Here is a 22,816-nt window from a genome sequence, read left to right on the forward strand (position 1 = left end):
TGTATTCTGATATTCCAAATTGAATTTAAGCTCAGAGTATTATTGATTGAATTTATTGTTCCAGGTTGCAATCTATAAAGTGATGATGGTGCATCCACCAGGAGGCACTATGCTATCATATCATATGCACTATATTGCTATTTTAATAATTCTGTTGTATACTAGTTTCTATTTTTCATGTCTACAGTCCTCCTGTCTTAAAGAAACTTCAGTTTTATTTTCTTTTTCTAATTTTTATACAGAATTCTGAACCTTTATTTTTCAAACATTTTTCTAACACCTTTTGATTTTTGATCTTTGATCTAATTTTGTTTTTGATAAATTTTGATACGAATTTTGAGCTCCAATTATGTGTTATCTGTTGTCTGTCTTGATGTCAAGAAGAAGATGAATGAATATTTGTAGAATGGATGAATATGTGTCAGTCTTGTGTAATATATGATTAATGTAGTGTCTGAAATACTTGTTGTTTGTGGTTCAGCCTACCCCTTTACCCCAGGCACAAACGGTTTTCACCGATGGTGATCCGAAATGGGGAGCGGTCGCCTGGCAAGCACAAGGAAAATGGGTGACAACAATTACGCCACCTCAGCAGTCAGCGCAGAGAGCAGAACTAGCTGCAGTCATTCTCGCTTTGCAATGTTTTATGAATGCTGATTTAAACATTATTTCTGATAGCCAGTATGTCTGTAATGTTGCTTCTCTTCCTGGAGCATATGTAACCCCTTCATTAGACGAGAATCTGCTATCCCTGTTCCTTACCCTGCAGTCAGCTCTCCAAAGCCACACACACCAACTTTACATTGCCCATATCAGAAGCCACCAGCCTTTCCCTTGATGGATTTCTGAGGGCAATGCAGTTGCAGATGCAGCCACAAAACAGGCAGTGCTTACTGTGACACCCTGGAATAGCCATACCATGTTTCATCAAAATGCTAAGTCTATCGCAAAACAATTTAATATCCCACTAGAACAAGCCCGAGCTATTGTACAGCAATGCCCCCAGTGTTCACAAGTCACCTCTGCCCCTTCTATGGGTGTGAACCTACAAGGCTTACGTGCTAACGAAATCTGGCAAATGGATGTTACCCAATATCCCTCCTTCACCCCTGGAAGTTTTTGCATGTAACCATTGATACTTTCTCGCATTTTCTATGGGCCACACCCCAAAAAGGAGAAGCTACCAAACATGTTATTAATCACTGTATAAAAACTTTTTCTATAATGGGATTACCCTCTGTTCTGAAAACTGATAATGGCCCTGCTTACAGCAGCCATTCCTTTGCTGAACTTTGCCAGCAATGGAACATTAAACACATATTTGGCATTCCCTACAATTCCACAGGGCAAGCCATTGTGGAAAGAGCCAATCACACCCTTAAGACAGCTCTTGACAAACACAAACAAAAAGGAGGGAATGCCATTGGACTTCCCCCTAAACAGGACTGGCTGAACAAAGTATTGTTCACTTTAAATTATCTAAACATATCAAATTCAAATCAGACCACAGCCATGGATAATCATTATGGGACTAGGGTTAGTCACCCACAGCCGTCAGTCTTGTACAGAATGTTACCTAACCCTGTCTGGCATGGTCCCATTCCCTTATTAACATGGGGACGTGGGCATGCTGCTGTGCTTTCTCCCACAGGTCCAATTTGGGGCCAAGCTGTTGTATCAAGCCATGGAAAGGCATCCGGATCCACAGAACCCGATCCCAAACTTCTCCCTGAACCTCCACAACCCTCAGAAGGACAGAGACCGGACTCCTTGCAAAAAGCAGCACCTCATGACCACACCACAGATCAAAGCGCTATCTGACCAATCTGCACAACTCTTGGAACAGCAAGGCCTTGAGAAAACTCCAGAGAACTTCTTATTAGCTGCCTTTTCTTGCCTGAATGCCAACTCATTGTGTTCTGCACCCTCCTCTTTTGCCTTATTTCTCCAGCTATGGCGATTTCCGAACAAGGACTCTGGCAGGACAACATGTACATCCTCGATGCACAGAACTTTTCACACCTGTTGAATCGAACAGACTGTTGGATCTGCACACACTTGCCAACCCATACCTGCGGAGGACTAATGATGCATGCCGTGCCATTTAATCTTACAGGATGGATGAATTTCCCGTGGCCGGGAGGTTATCCCCTTAACTCTCCAGTTGGTAATACCATAATACCCATCGGTGCCGTATTCAAGAAATTGCCGCTCTTTGTTGGGACTATGATCCAGGGGATGGGAAGGGACTTCAGGTGGGAAAATATCCATATTGTAGCCGAACCATTGTATTAAAAGAAGTCATGATCAGATTGTACTCTAATGTAACAGCACACCCAGAATTTTCACAAAATGTCACAGAATACTTGCATAGCTTTACACACTGAGGGGCGGATTTTCAGAGCCCTGCTCGCGTAAATCCGCCCAAAACCGGGCGGATTTACGCGAGCAGGGCCCTGCGCGCCGGGAAGCCTATTTTACATAGGCCTCCCGGCGCGCGCAGAGCCCCGGGACTCGCGTAAGTCCCGGGGTTCTCGGAGGGGGGCGTGTCGGGGGCGTGTCGGGGGGGCGGGCCCGGTCGTCGCGGCGTTTCGGGGGCGTGTCGGCAGCGTTTTGGGGGTGGGTACGGGGGCATGGCTACGGCCCGGGGGCGTGGCCGCGCCCTCCGTACCCGCCCCCAGGTCGCGGCCCGGCGCGCAGGAGTCCCGCTCGCGTGCGGGGATTTACGCCTCCCTCCGGGAGGCGTAAATCCCCCGACAAAGGTAGGATGGGGGTTTAGACAGGGCCGGGCGGGTGGGTTAGGTAGGGGAAGGGAGGGGAAGGTGAGGGGAGGGCAAAGGAAAGTTCCCTCCTAGGCCGCTCCGATTTCGGAGCGGCCTAGGAGGGAACGGGGGTAGGCTGCGCGGCTCGGCGCGCGCAGGCTATACGAAATCGATAGCCTTGCGCGCGCCGATCCAGGATTTTAGCCGATACGCGCGACTACGCGCGTATCTACTAAAATCCAGCGTACTTTTGTTTGCGCCTGGAGCGCAAACAAAAGTAGGCTATTCGCGCTCGTCTGAAAATCTACCCCTATATGTGCAATTGGCTGATCTCAGGATGCTCAGTGGGAGAAACAAAAAAGTGTGAAAGAGGAGAAAAATTCTCAGACGGGCAATTTAACTTGTGTGAATATGTATCCGCAATGGTACAACAAGTCAAACAGCCCTGTAACTGGTACACTAACCAGATAGGAAACATTTGGATGTTATGTGGGCGTAGAGCATATATGCACATTCCCCCCAGATGGAGAGGCAGATGCACTCTAGACTACATCCTCCCCTCATACTATGCAGTCAACAATTTACCTAAAGCAAGACTCTGTTACAAAAGGGAGGCGATCAAGGGTCCCATAGATAAGTATACAGAAACCCAGGTAGCTAGAAGCCTGTTTCCCCCAATGGGAACAGCTATGAATTACAGAGACTTACACATCCTAGCTAACTGGACGACTGCCCTATTTAATCAGACAGTCCATGCATTAAAACTACTCAACAGAAGTTCTCAGATTAGAGAGGTAGCATTACAGAACTTCTATGCCTTAGATACTGTTTTAGCTTCAAAGGGTGGTGTTTGTGCATTAATTGGATCTCATTGCTGTGTATACATATCAGATTATAAAGCAAACCTCACACATACCATAGAGCAGATGGAAACCATGGTTGCTGATGCACCACTTTCAGACAAAACACCAACTTCTCCCTGGGACTGGCTATGGTCCTGGCTTCCTGATATTTCTGGTCTCAAAAAGGTGATTCCTATTATGATGATTGTAATTGTCTTAATTATTTGCCTGTGCTGCTGTATTCAGTGCATACCCAACCTCATATGCATACTGAAACCTTGCTTTCAGCCTAGATACAAAGATGTCTTGTATGCTGCTTAATAGGGAATCATGAGCCCTGCAGTAGTTGGCACACCACGCTGCACCAGCTCTGGATGATGTGGAGAATCAAGAGCTCTGTGATAGCTGGCACACCACGCCGACTCAGCTTTTCTCTCCATATCCCCCCTCCCCTATCTCCAGCCCATATGCAAAGCATAGCAGGTTTCAGTAAGGGTCTAAAGCATGGATACAGAGATATTCGTTATGTTGCTTAAATAAAAACAGAAAAGGTGAGATGTGGGGAATTATGAGCTTTGCTCCTGATGGCCAGCCAGCAAGGCATGTCAGGGGTTAACTCTAACTTCCCTTCTCTCTGACCTTTGCACTGAATGCAGCAAGACTAGCACATCTTAAATCTCTAGCTTATAATTAACCCTCACTGCCTAAGGAGAGGATACCTAGCTGCCACATATTCAGCTGCAGGCAAAAGACAGACACATATATGGTATAGGCTTCAGCAGCCAATGAAATGATCTGTATGCACCCCCTGAGCCAATGGTCTAATGACACGTCTGTATGCTATGACTAGGAGAGCCAATGATGTGAGGGCACATTTGTATGCTATGGATGTATGTACAATAAAAGGGACCCACGGGAGTGGTAAGCCCCCTTTTCCTTTTTGCCATGAATCCTGCCTGATGTGTCTTCATTGCCACAACAGAGGGATCTTTGTGTGGCAGAACTACATCACAAACAAATTGGGACTCATTCTTTCAGGACTGGTGCCTCTTCCAATGCAGTCACTTCTGGTTTGCTGGAACCCATCACACAACATATCACAACATATCATTCATCTGCCTAGCAAAGGACATGGATGTCCTTTGCTAGGCAGATGAATGGTAGCCCTCATAAATTATAACATTAATCGTATACTTTTTTTCATCTCTTTGCAGACACTGACTGGTGGCAGTGAGAAATAATATGGATTTTGGGGCACATTTTTATATTTTGGGTATAAAGACTGGCGAGCTTTGGAGAATTGAGTTCTCATTTGGACTTGGCATCTCAGAATGTGCAGGAATGATGGATCAGCATGAGAGGAGTGTGTTGGTACCAGCTTATTCCTCACTTGCATCAACCGTTGGTCATATCATTTTAGTCATTCACATTGGGGGCAGTGGTCTTGGCAACAAATTGTTTTGCCAGGTGATAGATTAAAAAAAGGAATGACAACATGCTCATCAAGTCATGGATGCCAGTGACCCGCTTTCTATGGTATAGGATCATCCCATTTTTGTAGGTGATGCCACTTCTGTGATTCGAGTCAGGGTGCATCTATGCCCAACAAGCAGGTAGGCATTTTTGCACACTGTTATGACAGTCTGCATGTGAAACATTTCTTAGTACTTAGAGACCTGCATGGAGTGGTAGTTACTACCCTTAACAAAATGCATGGTGGCAACATGAACGGAGCAGCAGTTATTACTCTTATCAGAAGCATGGAGGTAACCTGCATGGAATGGCAGTTAATACCATAAGCAAATTGCTGGGCATGTTGCGGTCCCGACCGCTCCCCTCCTGATAGGGCTCAGGCCCACCTACCTCCGCTTCAGTTGTCGCCTGATTCCGCCCGCTCCGGGTCCCGGGGGCCTCTCTCATTCCACGTGGCGGTCGCCATTACGGGCCTGCTTCCCTCCGGTCTCGCGCGCGCGGACATCCTTCTTGAGCGCCCAGCTCCTGGAAGCCCTGCCCCGCCCTTGCAGCTGACGTCACGCCCAAGCCCTGATATAACCGGCATTCAGACACTCTCTTGTCGCCTTGCAACAAGGTTCACAACTTCATAGTTGCTTCCAGTTGCGTTCCTGTTGATCAGCCTACTGTCTGCCTCCGACTCCGGTTTGCTTCTGACTCCGCTTCAGCCTGCTGCCCGCCTCTGACTCCGGTTTGCTTCTGACTCCGCTTCAGCCTGCTGCCTGCCTCTGACTCCGGTTTGCTTCTGACTCCACTTCAGCCCGCTACCTGCCTCTGACTCCAGTTTGCTTCTGACTCCGCTTCAGCCCGCTGCCTGCCTCTGACCCCGGTTTGCTTCTGACTCCGCTTCAGCCCGCTGCCTGCCTCTGACTCCGGTTTGCTTCTGACTCCGCTTCAGCCCGCTGCCTGCCTCTGACTCCGGTTTGCTTCTGACTCCGCTTCAGCCTGCTGCCTGCCTCTGACTCCGGTTTGCTTCTGACTCCGCTTCAGCCGGCTGCCTGCCTCTGACTCTGGTTTGCTTCTGACTCCACTTCAGCCCACTGCCTGCCTCTGACCCCGGTTTGCTTCTGACTCCGCTTCAGCCCGCTGCCTGCCTCTGACTCCGGTTTGCTTCTGACTCCGCTTCAGCCTGCTGCCTGCCTCTGACTCCGGTTTGCTTCTGACTCCGCTTCAGCCCGCTGCCTGCCTCTGACTCCGGTTTGCTTCTGACTCCGCTTCAGCCCGCTGCCTGCCTCTGACCCCGGTTTGCTTCTGACTCCGCTTCAGCCCGCTGCCTGCCTCTGACTCCGGTTTACTTCTGACTCCGCTTCAGCCTGCTGCCTGCCTCCGACTCCAGTTTGCTTTGGACTCCGCTGCCACCCGCTGCCCTGCCTACAGCCGGCCCTCGGCTCTGCGCAGCCGGGCCCAGCCCTCCGGGTACCTTGAACTTCCTATTCACTCTGCCTGTCCCGGTCCCGGCCTACGCTTCACCACAGCCTTCTGGACATTCTACTACAGCTCCCAAGTCCCAAGGGCCCGGGTCCCTACTGGCTCCTCCCGGGGGGTTCCCGGTTCCTGGGTGAACCCTTTCAGCTTGTGGATCCCTTGGTAGGTCGGCCCAAGGGTCCACTATCCTCTTCAGCAGTATCAAACCGCAACAGTTTGCAAGGCCATGGACTCGGCGGAGGCCCCAAGCCTGCAGGCCATCCCGGGGATGGCACAACGTCTCCAGCAGCAACAGCACTGTATCGACACTCTTGCTGCTACTGTGGAACAACTGGTCAGCCGTCTGAAGGCCGCTCCACCAGATCCGCCTCCGGCTCCAGCACCCAGCTCGACATCGGTGACTCAGTTGCCCACACCGACCCGCTATGCCGGGGATATCAAGATGTGCCGTGGCTTTTTGAATCAATGCTATGTGCGCTTTGCTCTTCTGCCTGCGCAATTCCCCTCAGACGCAGTTAAGGTGGCATACATATTTTCGCTACTGGATGGTAAAGCACTCGATTGGGCTTCTCCCATGTGGGAGCGTCAGGATCCCTTGTTCCAGAATCTGCAGGAATTCGTCCTCAACTTTCGCCTTGCTTTTGATGATCCTGCACGCCAGACCACCACGGCCTCGGAACTCTTGCATCTCAGGCAAGGGTCACGCTCGGTGGCAGACTACACTATAGACTTTCGCACACTAGCCATGGAAGTTGGCTGGCGGGATGATTGCCTTAGGGGGATATTCCTGGAGGGGCTTGCCAGCCACATCAAGGATGAGTTAGCAGGCCGAGACCTCCCGGAGGACTTAAATGGCTTAATTGACATCGCCGGCAGAGTGGATCGCCGCTTTCAGCAGTGGAATAAGTAGACCCGCTCCTACCGTAAAACACCACCACTGTCGTCGCCTGCCACCAGAGCCCCAGCACCCAAGGGACCTCCTGTCTCTGCTAGCATTGGAGAACCTATGCAGCTGGGCAGATCCCCACTAACTCCCGAGGAAAGGAGGAGGCGCCGCTCACAGGGCCTCTGTCTCTACTGCAGAGGCAAGGGGCACTTCCTCGCCAATTGCCCGGAACGTCCGCGAAACGACCGTGCCTAGGTTACACTGAGGAGCTTCTCCTAGGCTTTGCAGGCTCAGCTCCTCAATGCACTTTACCAGTGACTCTTAAATACCCCGGTGGGGAACTCCAGATCCGAGCTTTCATTGACTCTGGTGCCGAGGGTAATTTCATTGTTGCCGATCTGGTGAACCAGCTGTCTCTCCCCACGCAGCGTAAGGTCCCTCCACTGCGTATTTCCTCCATCCGGGGCACGCTACTCCCTGGAACTATCACTTGCTCCACAGCCCCTTTGACTCTCCAAACTGGGCTGTTCCATTCGGAAGAAATCTCCCTGCTAGTTTTGGAACGAGCCGTGCACCCACTGGTCCTTGGACTTCCCTGGTTACAACGGCATTCACCCGTGATTCAATGGGATACCTTTCAATTAACCCAATGGAGTCCCTTCTGTTTTGAGCATTGACTTCAGCTTCCACGCCCGCCGAAGCCCTTGCATCTCTGCTCATCTCTCCTGTTGCCCGAACCATATCGGGCGTTCGCCGACGTCTTCTCCAAGGAGATGGCTGAAATTCTTCCCCAACACCGGCCTTTTGATTGCCCGATTGATTTGCTTCCAGGCACCATGCCTCCCCGTGGCCGGGTGTATCCTTTGTCCTTGCCAGAGACTGCTGCCATGTCTCAGTACGTGACTGAGAACCTTGCCAAAGGCTTCATTCGCCCCTCTCGTTCTCCCACTGGAGCCGGCTTCTTCTTTGTGGCCAAGAAGGACGGCTCCCTCCGTCCCTGTATAGACTATCGTGGCCTGAATGCCATCACCAAGCGGGATCGTTACCTGCTTCCCCTGATTCCTGAACTTTTGGATCGCCTTCAGGGAGCACGCATCTTCATGAAACTAGACCTCCGAGGGGCCTATAACCTCGTCCGTATTCGTCCAGGGGATGAATGGAAGACAGCCTTTAATACCAGGGACGGGCATTACGAGTACTTAGTAATGGCCTTTGGACTCTGCAATGCCCTGGCCGTCTTCCAGAACCTCATGAATGAGGTCTTACGTGAAATGCTCCACTCTCATGTTATTGTTTATCTTGATGACGTGCTTATCTTTTCCAGGGATCTGGAGACTCACCGCCACCACGTCACACAAGTTCTGCAGGCTCTCCGAGACAATTATCTCTATGCCAAGCTAGAAAAATGTGTCTTTGAAGCTGAGGCCTTGCCCTTTCTGGGGTACATCATTTCGTCCACGGGCTTCCGGATGGACCCCGAAAAAGTCTCCACCATAACCAGATGGTCCCAACCCCGGAGTCTCAAGGCTCTCCAAAGATTTCTGGGTTTCACTAATTTTTATAGACATTTTATTCCACGATACTCGCACTGGGTCGCTCCCCTTACTGCCATGACCCGCAAGGGAGCTGACGCCAATGCGGTCGCAGCATTCACCGACTTGAAGGAGGCATTCCTGGCGGACACCTGCCTTCGCCACCTGGACCCGGCAAGACCCTTCATCGTCGAGGTCGATGCCTCCAGCATAGCCGTCGGGGCGGTTCTCAGTCAACACTCCGATTCTGGACAGTTATTGCCCTGTTCCTACTTCTCCAGGAAGTTTTTCCCTGCCGAGATGAATTACTCCATCGGCGACAAGGAGTTGTTAGCAATCAAACTCGCATTCGAAGAATGGAGACAATGGCTCGAGGGGGCAAGATATACAACCACCGTATATACGGACCACAAAAACTTAGAGTTTTTGTCCCAAGCCCAACGCTTAAACCCCCGCCAAGCCCACTGGGCCATGTTCTTTAGCCGCTTTGACTTTGTCCTACAATACCGGCCGGCAGCCAAGAATCTCTGAGCTGATGCTCTCTCATGGACCTCCCTGTCCGAAGAAGACCAAGAGCCTCCCCAGTAGATCCTAGACCCTAGTAAGGTTCGCCTATCCGCCCACGGTCCTCTCCCAGGGTAGGACCGTGGTTCCCCGACGAGACCGACTAAAGACCCTGCGCTGGGCCCATGACTCCCTCACTGGAGGGCACGCAGGACGAGAGAGAACATTGGAGCTCCTCAACCGTTACTACTGGTGGCCCAACATCCGACAAGATGTTCGCGCCTATGTAAGCTCTTGCCCTACCTGTGCTCGACAAAAGCCCAGTCCTGGACCTCCGTGTGGTCTTCTACAGCCTCTGCCGGTTCCCACAGAACCCTGGACCCATCTCGCTACAGACTTTATGGTTGACTTGCCACCATCTCGCGGTCAGACGGTTATTTGGGTCACCGTCGACCGCTTCTCCAAGATGGCGCACTTCGTTCATTTGCCTAAGTTACCCTCTGCGCCCGAACTGGCTCTGCTCTTTGCCCAGCATATATTCTGCCTGCACGGCCTCCCTCAAGATATAGTCTCCGACCGTGGGCCGCAATTTGTTGCACGCTACTGGAGAGCTCTCTGCAAGTGCTTCAAGGTGCAGCTCAGCTTTGCTACTGCTTTCCACCCTCAAAGTAATGGGCAGTCCGAAAGGATGAATCGGTCCCTGAAGACCTACCTACGAGCCTTCACCAATGAGAGGCAAGACAACTGGTCTGAACTTCTGCCCTGGGCCGAGTTTGCCTATAACAACCAAGTTCATGCCGCCACTGGGCTCTCACCTTTCCAGTTAGTATACGGAAAACAGCTGAGACCTCCGCTTCCCATCGCTACACCGAGTGCCTCTCCAGCCGCCCAGTTAACTGCTCAACAGTTGCAGACCTTGTGGCAGAAAACCTAGGCCAAGTTGACCCTCTCAGCGTCTTCTGCCAAATGTACGGCTGATCGCCACCGATGCCCGGCCCCCACCTATCAACCAGGAGACCGGGTTTGGCTCAGCACGAAGAACATTCACCTCCGACTCCCCTCACGGAGGTTTGCACCCAGGTTTTGTGGGCCATTCCGGATTGCCGAGAGAATAGGTCTGGTCTTGTACCAGCTGAGATTGCCGTCCTCTCTCCGTATCCATAATGTTTTCCACATTTCCCTGCTAAAACCTGTAGTTCTTTCTCGCTACCACCGAAGACCTCCGGATCCATCACCCACTTCCTTCGATGATGATCCCACTTATCAGGTACGCGAGGTCTTAGATGTTTGGTTCTACAATCGAAGGTGGGAGTACCTTCTCGCCTGGGAGGGTTGCGGCGACGAGGACAACACCTGGGAGCCCAGCCGTAACATCCTAGACAAATCCCTTTTGCAGCAGTTCCATCGTGACCACCCAGAGAAGCCCGGTCCTCTCAAGAGGGGTCGTAAAGGGGGGGGTACTGTTGCGGTCCCGAGCGCTCCCCTCCTGATAGGGCTCAGGCCCGCCTACCTCCGCTTCAGTTGTCGCTGGATTCCGCCCGCTCCGGGTCCCGGAGGCCTCTCTCATTCCACATGGCGGTCGCCATTACGGGCCTGCTTCCCTCCGGTCTCGCGCGCACGAGGACGTCCTTCTTGAGTGCCCAGCTCCCGGAAGCCCGGCCCCGCCCTTGCGGCTGACGTCAAGCCCAAGCCCCGATATAACCGGCGTTCAGACACTCTCTCGTCGCCTTGCAACGAGGTTCACAACTTCATAGTTGCTTCCAGTTGCGTTCCTGTTGATCAGCCTACTGCCTGCCTCCGACTCCAGTTTGCTTCTGACTCCGCTTCAGCCTGCTGCCCGCCTCTGACTCCGGTTTGCTTCTGACTCCGCTTCAGCCCGCTGCCTGCCTCTGACTCCGGTTTGCTTTGGACTCCGCTGCCGCCTGCTGCCCTGCCTACAGCCGGCCCTCGGCTCTGCGCAGCCGGGCCCAGCCCTCCAGGTACCTTGAACTTCCTCTTCACTCTGCCTGTCCCAGTCCCAGCCTACGCTTCACCACAGCCCTCTGGACATTCTACTACAGCTCCCAAGTCCCAAGGGCCCTGGTCCCTACGGGCTCCTCCCGGGGGGTTCCCGGTTCCTGGGTGAACCCTTTCAGCTTGTGTCTCCGCCCCCTGGCCTACCCTGTCTCCCTCGGTAGGTCGGTCCAAGGGTCCACAATCCTCTTCAGCAGTATCAAACCACAACAGGGCAGACTAGATGGACCATTTGGTCTTTATCTGTCATCATTACTTTGTTACTATGATTGCCAGAGCTCTTTTGCTCAGACAGCTTTCACCTGTCAAATATGTAACAGGAGAAGTTTTTTTCAAGGTCTAAAGAGAAGTATCTAATAGACATGTGCATCATTTTTTGTGTTTGTGTCGTTCTTCGTTTTTCGGCCGGCATGGAAAATGTCGGGTTTTTTCGATTCAGTTCTTTTTTTTCGCGAAAAATCAATTTTTAGTTAGTGCGCGCTAACTCCCATTAGTGAGCATTAACTCCCCATTAGTGTACACTAACAAAAACCGTTAGATTTTGTTACTTTTTGTTACTTTTTGTTAGTTTTTTTAGTGTGCATTAACAGGTGTTAGCGTGCACTAACGGGGAGTTAGCGCGCACTGACTCCCATTAGGGCGCAATAATCGGAAAAATGAATTTTTGCAAAAAAACAGGAAAATCCCGATCTTTTTCGGGCTCCCTGAAACATGCTGAATTGGACAATTTTGTTGAAATTTTCCAATTTGGCAAAAACGAATGCACATCTCTAGTATCTAATGGGTCGTGAGCATAGATAACAATGTAATGTAGGCAGCCACAGCTTTCCTTAGGTCTGGGGAGATATAGTCAAGCTGGATACAGGCTGCCCAAGTCCTCTGGTGGGATAACTGAGCATGGAGTAGGGATTTATTTGGGGGAAGGTCCAGAAATACTTGGAGTAAGGACTCCCTGACAAGGCTGGGGTCAGTCTAGTGTGATGGTGGATCAGAGACCCCCCAGTATGGTTATGTCAGGGTCTAGAGGGCTGGCAGCCTTACTTTCACTGCATGGGCTACCCAATAATGCTTATTCAAGACTTCTTCCAAGCTGAACCCATGGTCTTGCTTGGTTGAAGTGGGTCATTTTGTCCAGAGATATCCCTAATGGCCCATGGAAAAAGTGCTGTTTGCCAAACTCCATCATTTTCCATTTTGTCACTGTGGAAGAAAGGGATGGGGTCAAGTTATTATATTTATGTAATTTAGTTGGGCTTGGACACTTAGGTTTGTTAATTGTTAGGATGTTATAATGTTTAATAAAGCTACAGCAATATATATTTCCATCGCAGACTCTGTGTCTGTATATTTCATGTTTGTGTATGCATGTGTGCATACAATGGCAGGCAATTCTACAACATAAGTTGGTCATTGTTGCTCACTACAAGAAGTAGGAAGTGCCATTGTCCCTTAATGCCAGTGTTTTTAGCAGTGGAGGGGCTTCCAGGAATGGGGTAGTTTCTTTGGTATCTTATGAGGCCACTGCCACACGACTGTGGGGTAGGGGTGTGCATTCGTTTTGAACTTATATGTAAAACGCAACTTTTTTTTTTTTTAACTTAAAAAAGTGATGAGGCGAAAACGATCGGATTTCCAACGTATTCAACATAGCTATGTTGAATACGTTGGAAATCGCGATTGTTGATCCAAAATAAAAATTTAAACCCCTCACCCTCCTTAATCCCCCCCCCCCAAGACTTACCAAAACTCCCTGGTGGTCCAGCGGGGAGTCAGGACGCCATTTCTGTACTCCTTTGCGAGGAGCATGTGACGTCGGCGTCACGTCGGAGTGACGCGGACGTCACGTGATTCCCTGCGCGTTCGCTCCGGGACCCTCGTTGGACCCAAAAGGAACTTTTGGCCAGCTTGGGAGGGGCCTCCTGACCCAAAAGGAACTTTTGGCCAGCTTGGGGGGGCCTCCTGACCCCCCCCCAAGCTGGCCAAAAGTTCCTTTTGGGTCCAACGAGGGTCCCGGAGAGAACACGCGGGGAATCACGTGACGTCCGCATCACTCCGACGTGACGCCGACGTCACATGCTCCTCGCAAAGGAGTACAGAAATGGCGTCCTGACTCCCCGCTGGACCACCGGGGAGTTTTGGTAAGTCTTGGGGGGGGATTAAGGAGGGTGAGGGGTTTAAATTTTTATTTAGGGAACCGGTGCACATATGGACATAGACTCAACTTATGGAATTCTCCATATGTCCATATTGACCGAAATTGACCCCCCCTTTTGACTTATGGACTTATGAACATAAACTTTTGGTCTGCACATCCCTACTGTGGGGTAGGCCAGATGACTGAATGGGTACCATTACCCTAGTCCCTGTCTGTCATGTGATTAAGATGTCAAATCCTCCCACCCCGATCTTGGACATTAGAAAAGTCAATGCAATCATGCTGATCTCCTTTCTTTTCAGTTCTCTATGGTGAGAGGGGGAAATGAGGAAAGGCTAAATGGATGCCTTTTTCTTGCCTTTATTTGAACAGTTTTACCTGATTAGAACATAACAGCATAAGATATGCCATACTGGGTCAAACCAAAGGTTCATCAAGTCTAGTAACCTGCCTCCAACAGTGGCCAATTCAAGACAGAAGTACCTGACAAGTACCATCAATTAAATAAATCCCATGCTACTAATGCCAGCAACAAGCACTGGCTTTCCCTATTGATCAATAGCAGTTTATTGTTTTCTTCTCTAGGAACTTATCCAAACTTTTTTTAAATCCAGCTACACTAGCTTTCTTAAACACATCCTCCTGCAATGAATTCCAGAGCTTAATTGTGCACTGCGTGAAAAATAATTTTCTCTTATTTGTTTTAAATGTGTTAATTGCTAACTTCCTAAAGTGCCCCCTTGTTATTGTATTATCCAAAAGAGTAAATAACTTTCACATTTATTCATTCAAGACCTTTCATGATTTTGCAGACCTCTATCATATCCCCCTTTAGCCTTCTCTTATCCAAGCTGAATAGTGCTAACTTCTTTAGCCTTTCCTCATTTTGGTTGCCCTTTTCTGTAATTTTTCCAGTGCAACTACATCTTTTTTGAGATATGGTGACCAGAATTGTACACAGCATACAATTGAGAATAAAGAGGCATTATGACATCCTCCATTTTATTTGTCATTTCCTTCCTAATAATTCCTAACATTCTGTTTGCTTTTTTACCACCACAGCACACTGAGCCAACAATTTCAAGGTAATATCAACTATGACACCCAGATCTTTTTCTGGGGTGGTAATTCCTAAAATGAAACCTAACATCAAGGAGCTAAGCATGGGTTATTTTTTCCTATATGCATCAACTTTGACTTGTCCACATTAAATTTCATCTGCCATATGGACGCCCAATCTTCCAGTCTTACAAGATCCTCCTGCAATTTATCACAATCCACTTGAGTTTTAACTAAGCAGAATAATTTTCTGTCCTCTGAAAAATTGATCACCTCACTCATTGTACCTCTTTAAATATATTAAAAAGCACTGCTCCGAGAGGAACACCACTGTTTACCCTTTTCCCCTGTGAAAACAGACCATTGAATCCTACTCTCTGCTTTCTGTCTTTTAACCAATTTGCAACCACAAAAGCAAATCACCTCCTATCCCATGACTTTTTAGTTTTCTTAGAAGCCTCTTATGATGGAATTTGTGAAATGCCTTCTGAAAATCCAAATATACCATATTTACCAATTCACCTTTATCCACATGCTTATTCATCCCTTCAAAAAAACGTAGATTTGTGAGGCAAGACTTCCCTTGGGTAAATCTATGCTGGCTATATCCCATTAAATCATGTCTATCTATGTTCTGTGATTTTATTCTTTTTAATTGTTTCCACAATTTTTCCCAGCATTGAAGTCTATAGTTTACTGGATTACCTTTATATATATCAGGGTTACATTGACCACCCTCCAGTCTTCAGGTAAAATGGATGATTCTAATCATAGGTTACAAATTACTTAATAGATCTGAAATTTCATTTTTTAGTTCTTTTAGAACCCTTGGATGTATACCATCTGGTCCAGGTGATTTGTCACTCCTACATCTTCCAGGTTCACTGTGATTTGGGTCAGATCATCTGAATCATCACCCTTGAAAACCATCTCCGGAATGGGTATCTCCCCAACATCCTCCTCAGTAGACATCAACACAATTAATTAATTTAGACTTTCCAAAATGGCCTTATCTTCCCTTAGTGCCCCTTTAACCCCTCGATCATCTAACGATCCTACCAACTCCCTCGCAGGCTTCCTGCTTCGGATATATTTTAAAAAGTTTTTATTATGCTTTTTTGCCTCTAGGCCAACTTCTTTTCAAATTCTCTTTTAGCCTCTCTTATCAGTGTTTTACATTTAACTTGCTAATGCTTATGCTTTTTCCTATTTTTTTCAGATGGATCCTTCTTCCAATTTTTGAAGGATGAACTTTTGGCTAAAATGGTCTCTTCACCTCACTTTTTAACCATACCAGCAATCGTTTGGCCTTCCTTCCACCATTCTTAATGCATGGAATACATTTGGACTGCACTTCAAAGATGGTATTTTTTTTAACAATTTCCACGCCTGTTGTACATTCTTAACCTTTTAGCTGCACCTTTCAGTTTTTTTCTATTTTTCTCACTTCATCAAAGTTTCCCTTTTGAACATTTAGTGCTAGAGCCATGAATTTAATTACTGTCCCCTTTCAGTCATTAATACAAATTTGATCATATTATGATCGCTATTGCCAAGTGGCCCCACCATTGATATTTATCTTATCAAATCCTGCACTACACTAAGAATTAGATCTAAAATAGCTCACTCTCTCATCAATTCCTGGACCACTTGCTCCATAAAGCTGTCATTTATTCCAGTCAATAACTTTATCACTTTAGCATGTCCTGATGTTACATTTACCCAGTCAATATTGGGGTAATTGAAATCTCCCATTATTACTGTACTACCAATTTGGTTAGCCTCCCTAATTTCTCTTAGAATTTCATCATCTGTTCCATCATTTTGGCCAGGTAGATGATAGTATACTCCTAGCCCTATACTCTTCCCCAACAAACATGGGATTTCTACCCATAAAGATTATTTTGTGCATTAACTGATAGATTTTAAAAGTACTACACTTGCCAAAGCCGGGAGACATGTGCATGACTCAGCCCAGCGTGCACCATATGGATTTTAAAAACCATGTGAGTACATGCGTATTTCCTGGTGCATGCACAAAATAAAAAGTTCAAAAATGGGGCAGGGTCTGGGTAGGGAATGAGCAGGGCATGAGTGGGCCAAATCTGTACCATGAAATCTGCTTTTAAATATTTATATACACAAGCGCGTGCCAAGATCCCGTACCATGTCCCGTACTTCTGCTGTGCGGGGCATGTAACTAAGAAAATAACAAAAACTAGGCTAGTCAGGGAGGTTTTAAGGGTTAGGGTAATAGGGTAAAAGATAGGCAAGTTAGCTAGAGGGTTTAGGAAGTCCTCTCCTTTACTGGGATTAACCGGGAATGACCTGGGGAAACAGGTAATTCCATTGTCGTGCATATCTAATAAAATTCCCCCCCACACACACACTTGAGTCGGCATTTGTGCACACATGCACGCATTGCTATACAGTCGAGCACACATGTAAGCATGTGTTGCCGATTTTATAACACGTGCATGCATATGTGCATATATGTGCCTATCCTATAAAATTGCAGCGTCCAATGTGTGCGAGCTGGCAAACGTGCGCAAATTTGTGCCCGCATGCGTGTCTTAAAATTTACCTCTTTTTGCAAGATCCTTATCCTGTTAGACTCCATGCTATCCTGGACATAAAGCACCCTCCTCAAACCACCACCAAGTTCCTCCTCTTTATCATTGCGATATAATTTGTACCCCGGTAGGGAACTGTCCCATTGGTAATGGTTATCCTCCTTCCACCATATCTCTGAGATGCCAATTAAGTTTATCTTATTGTTCACTGCTATACATTCTAAGTCTCCCATCTTACGTTTTAGACATCTGGCATTGTCATACAGACATTTCAAAGTGTGTTTTTTATTTATATTAACTTCCTGCTTTTCAGTGGACAGGGATAATGTGGAATCTTTTAGCTCAGGTGATTTATTTTTACTTATAGGCTCATGGACTAGTTTTTCTCTTATTGGAACCTCTCCATTGGGATGCCCTAACTCTTCTGCTTCACTAGTATCCTTCACAGATACCTACCTCCGAACCATGTGCTGCTGAGCAACTGTCGGCTTTCCCCTTTGTCCTAGTTTAAAAGCTGCTCTATCTCCTTTTTAAAGGTTAGTGCCTGCGCTGGTTCCACCCTGGTTAAGGTGGAGCCCAACCCTTCAGAAAAGACTCTTCCTTGTCCAAAAGGTTCCCTACTTCCTTACAAATCTGAATCTCTCTTCCTTGCACCATCATCTCATCCATGCATAAAAACATAAGATATGCCATACTGGGTCAGACCAAGGGTCCATCAAGCCCAATATCCTGTGTCCAACAGTAGCCAACCAAGTCATAAGTACCTGGCAACATTAAATGATTAGATCCCAAGCTACAAATCCATATTGATTAATAGCAATTTATGGACTTCTGCTCTAGGAACTTATCCAAACCTTTTTTAAACCCAGTTACACTAACTGCCATAACCACATCCTCTAGTAGTTAATTCCAGAACTTAATTATGAGATGAGTGAAAAAGAATTTTCTCTGATTTGTTTTAAATGAACTAATTGTTAACTTAATGGAGTGCCCCCTAGTCCTTGTATTATCCAAAAGAGTTAATAACTGATTCACATTTACCCATTCAAGACCTTTCATGATTTTGTAGACCTTTATCATATCCCCCCTCAGCCATCTGTTCTCCAAGCTGAACAGCCCTAACTTCTTTAGCCTTTCCTCACAGGAGAGCCATTCCATCCCCTTTATCATTTTGGTCACCCTTCTCTGTACTTTCTCCAGTGCAACTATATCTTATATGAGATGTAGCGACCAGAACTGCACACAGTATTCAAGGTGTAGTCTCACCATGGAGTGATACAGAGGCATTATGACATCCAATATTTTATTTCCTAATAAATTCTAGCATTCTGTTTGCTTTTTTGACTGTCACAGCACACTGAGCTGATGATTTTAATGTATTATCCATTATGATGCCTAGATCTCATTCAAGAGTTTTTACTCCTAATGTAGATCCTATAGTGTAACCACAGCAATGGTTATTTTTCCCTATATGCATCACCTTGCACTTGTCCACATTAAATTTTATCTGCCATTTGGATGACCAATCTTCCAGTCTCACAAGGTCCTCCTGCAATTTACCACAATATGCTAGAGATTTAACTACTCTGCATAATTTTGTGTCATCCACACATTTAAGCACCTCACTCATTGTGCCCCTTTCCAGATCATTTATAAATATATTAAAAACACCAGACCTAGTATTGATCCCTGAGGCACTCCACCGTTTACCTTTTTCCACTGTGAAAACTGCCCTTTTAATCCTACTCTTTGTTTCCTGTCTTTTAACCAGTTTGCAATCCAGAAAAGGATATCACCTCCTATCCCATGACTTTTTAGTTTTATTAGAATCCTCCCATGAGGGACTTTGTCGAATGCCCTCTGAAAATCCAAATTTACCATTGGTTCACCTTTGCCCACATGTTTATTTACCCCTTCATAAAAATGTAGGAGATTTGTAAGGCAAGACGTCCCTTGGGTAAATCCTTGTTGGCTGTGTCCTATTAAACAATGACTATCTAAATGTTCTGTGATTTAAATCTTTATAAGTTTCCATGATTTTACCCAGCATTGAAGTCTGGCTCACCATTCTATAGTTTCCCGGATCACTACTGGAGCCCTTTTTAAATATCAGGGTTACATTGGCCACCCTCTAGTCTTCAGGTACAGTGGACAATGTTAATGATAGTGTTGTGGAGCGCTAGGAGAGCGATCCCACTCCTGGGTGATGTGTGTCCTTGGGCCACGGCTCGACCCCAGAGGACTCTGAAGAAGTGCCGTGGGAGGCGTGGCATGCCCGAGCATGGGCTGGACGGGAGCAGGGCTGGAGTGACATGGAAGACAGGCCCTCCTCCGGACCTGCACGCTTCGGAAGACCCAACAACGCAATGTTGGTCTTGTGAACAGTCCTCCGACCGTTCCCAGCCCTTTCGGACCTGCCGCAGGGTACGGCACGAAGCGGCAGGCCAGATGGAGGCCAGGACAGTGAAGACTGGAACATGGATTCAGACGAGACTCAGGAACGACGTAGACTCAGGCACAGACGTGGACTCAGGACGAGGTGCAGGATGCATAGACGTGGACTCAGGCACAGACGTGGACGCAGGACGAGGTGCAGGATGCATAGACGTGGACTCAGGCACAGACGTGGACTCAGGACGAGGTGCAGGATGCACAGAGGTGGAGTCAGGAACGAGGGCTGAAGGAAGACATGGGCACCGTCCCTCAGGGCGCCCTACTCAGACCACCCGCGGGACTGAGTCGCGGACCACCCTGCCTCTTGTGCGCCCTACTCAGCCCTGGAAGGCTGGTCGCGGACCACGTAGAGAGCGGGAGAGCACAGGAAAGAGGAAGCAGGTTCGCTGCACTCCTGGCAGCACACGGCAAGAATACGCTGCTCTCCTGGCAGCACAAGGCAAGAAGACGCTGCTCTCCTGGCAGCACAAGGCAGGTTAAAGCAACAGGATCAGGAACAAGGATATCTGGAACAGCAGGACTGGAACTGGAACAGGAGACACACCTCAGGGCTGGAACATGGACATCTGGAACATCAGGACTGGAACACAGGCACTCAGGCCTGGAACATGGACATCAGGAACATCAGGACTGGATCAAGAGACAGACCTTGGGACTGGAACAGCAGGCAGACATCAGGACTGGACGAGGAGCTCCAACAGGTAACAAAAACCACAGGACCTTGCAGAAGGCTGGAACACGGATGACTTCCTGGAGCGAAGGATCTCAGGAGTGACCAACTCCTTGCGAAGGCAAAGACACACTGAAAGCTGAGCCCTTTAGTAGGGCTGAGGTGGACAACGCCCAGGGAGGGGTCAGCAGGGGGCCACACCTGGCTGGCCCTTGAAGAGGAGCAGAGAGGCGCGCACCCACGCCCTAGGGAGCTGGAGAGAAGAGCTGGCAGTTGGTGGCGTCCTCAGCCACGTGGAGGACTCAAGGAAGCCGCGGAGCAACCCTGGACTGGAGCTGGGTGAAGGCAGGTCAGTGGAGCAGCTCCCAGCTGCAAGGACAGAAGCAGGAAGAAGCAGAGAGAGGTAAGGCTGGCTGCGGGGGAAGGGCTGACTGCAGGAACGGCTCCATGCCGTGAAGACAGCCCCAGGAGGAGAGGTAAGACTGCAGGCACCGGCAGGGACGGCTCCCTGCCAGGCAAGGACCCGGGCTGAAGCAGGCACTGGGAGAGACGGTCTCGCTGCTGGCTAAAGGTCCCGAGATCGCAGCAGCACGTCGGGGGAAGGCAGGAACAGTAGCAGAGAAGCAGACCGCATGGCAACAGCTGTGAAAACGGCCCCAGCTGATTCAGGGAGAAAGAAGCAGCAGAGACAGCAGCCCGACTGGCTGTCTGTGAGAGGTAAGAGCCTGCCCACGCTTCTTGTGGGCAGGAGCATAACAGATAGGTTATATATTTTTACTAATAGGTTTGAAATTTTATTTTTGAGTTCTTTTAGAATGCTGGGGTGTATATCATCCATTCCAGGTGATTTGCTGCTCTTCAGTTTGTCAATCTGGCCTACTACATCTTCCAGGTTCATCATAATTTCCTTCAGTTCATCTGAATCATCACCCTTGAAAAATGTCTCTAGAACGGGTATCTCCCCAAAATCCTCCTCAGTAAATACCAATGCAAAGAATTAATTTAGTCTTTCCATAAGAACCACAACAACAACCATGGAGAGGTTCTAATCCTTCCTAGAGAAGCCTCTGCACTGGAGCCATAGCCACTGGCCCCGCAGGGAGACATTCAGGGCCAACAGCAGTGCTTGACACATAGGTGAGAATGACGCAGATACAGGGAGAGCATCTTTCCTCCCGGAACTACATTGCTGGGCATACCAGAAAAATATGTGGCTAGCAGTTATCACCTCAACTCTCTGGCTATCCTGGAATCATATTAAGAAATCATAGGGGAAGTGAATCCAGTTATGGAAAGGTCCCACGCTATACTGGGCCTCACCAAACTATTGTCCTCTCTGCATTTAAGAACATAAGAATATAAGAACATGCCATACTGGATCAGACAAAGGGTCCATCAAGCCCAGCGTCCTGTTTCCAAGAGTGACCAATCCAGGCCATAAGAAAATGGCAAATACCCAAAAACTAAGTCTATTCCATGTTACCATTGCTAGTAATAGCAGTGGCTATTTTCTAAGTCAACTTAATTAGTAGCAGGTAATGGACTTCTCCTCCAAGAACTTATCCAATCCTTTTTTAAACCCAGCTATACTAACTGCACTAACCATATCCTCTGGCAACAAATTCCAGTGTTTAATTGTGCGTTGAGTAAAAAAGAACTTTCTCCGATTAGTTTTAAATGTGCCCCATGCTAACTTCATGGAGTGCCCCCTAGTCATTCTATTATCCGAAAGAGAAAATAACCGATTCACATCTACCTGTTCTAGACCTCTCATGATTTTAAACACCTCTATCATATCCCCCCTCAGCTGTCTCTTCTCCAAGTTGAAAAGTCCTAACCTCTTTAGTCTTTCCTCATAGGGGAGCTGTTCCATTCCCCTTATCATTTTGGTAGCCCTTCTCTGTACCTTCTCCATCACAATTATTTTTTTTTTTTGAGATGCGGTGACCAGAATTGTACACAGTATTCAAGTGCGGTCTCACCATGGAACGATACAGAGGCATTATGACATTTTCCGTTTTATTCACCATTCCCTTTCTAATAATTCCCAACATTCTGTTTGCTTTTTTGATTGCTGCAGCACACTGAACCGACGATTTCAATGTGTTATCCACTATGACACCTAGATCTCTTTCTTGGGTTGTAGCACCTAATATGGAACCTAACATTGTGTAATTATAGCATGGGTTATTTTTCCCTATATGCATCACCTTGCACTCATCCATATTAAATGTCATCTGCCATTTAGATGCCCAATTTTCCAGTCTCACAAGGTCTTCCTGCAATTTAATACAATCTGCTTGTGTTTTAACTACTCTGAACAAGTTTGTATCATCTACAAATTTGATTATCTGACTCGTCATATTTCTTTCCAGATCATTTATAAATATATTGAAAAATAAGGGTCCCAATACAGATCCCTGAGGCAC

This window comes from Rhinatrema bivittatum, chromosome 2, assembly GCF_901001135.1.
Source record: "Rhinatrema bivittatum chromosome 2, aRhiBiv1.1, whole genome shotgun sequence".
In the NCBI taxonomy this organism is placed as follows: domain Eukaryota; kingdom Metazoa; phylum Chordata; class Amphibia; order Gymnophiona; family Rhinatrematidae; genus Rhinatrema; species Rhinatrema bivittatum.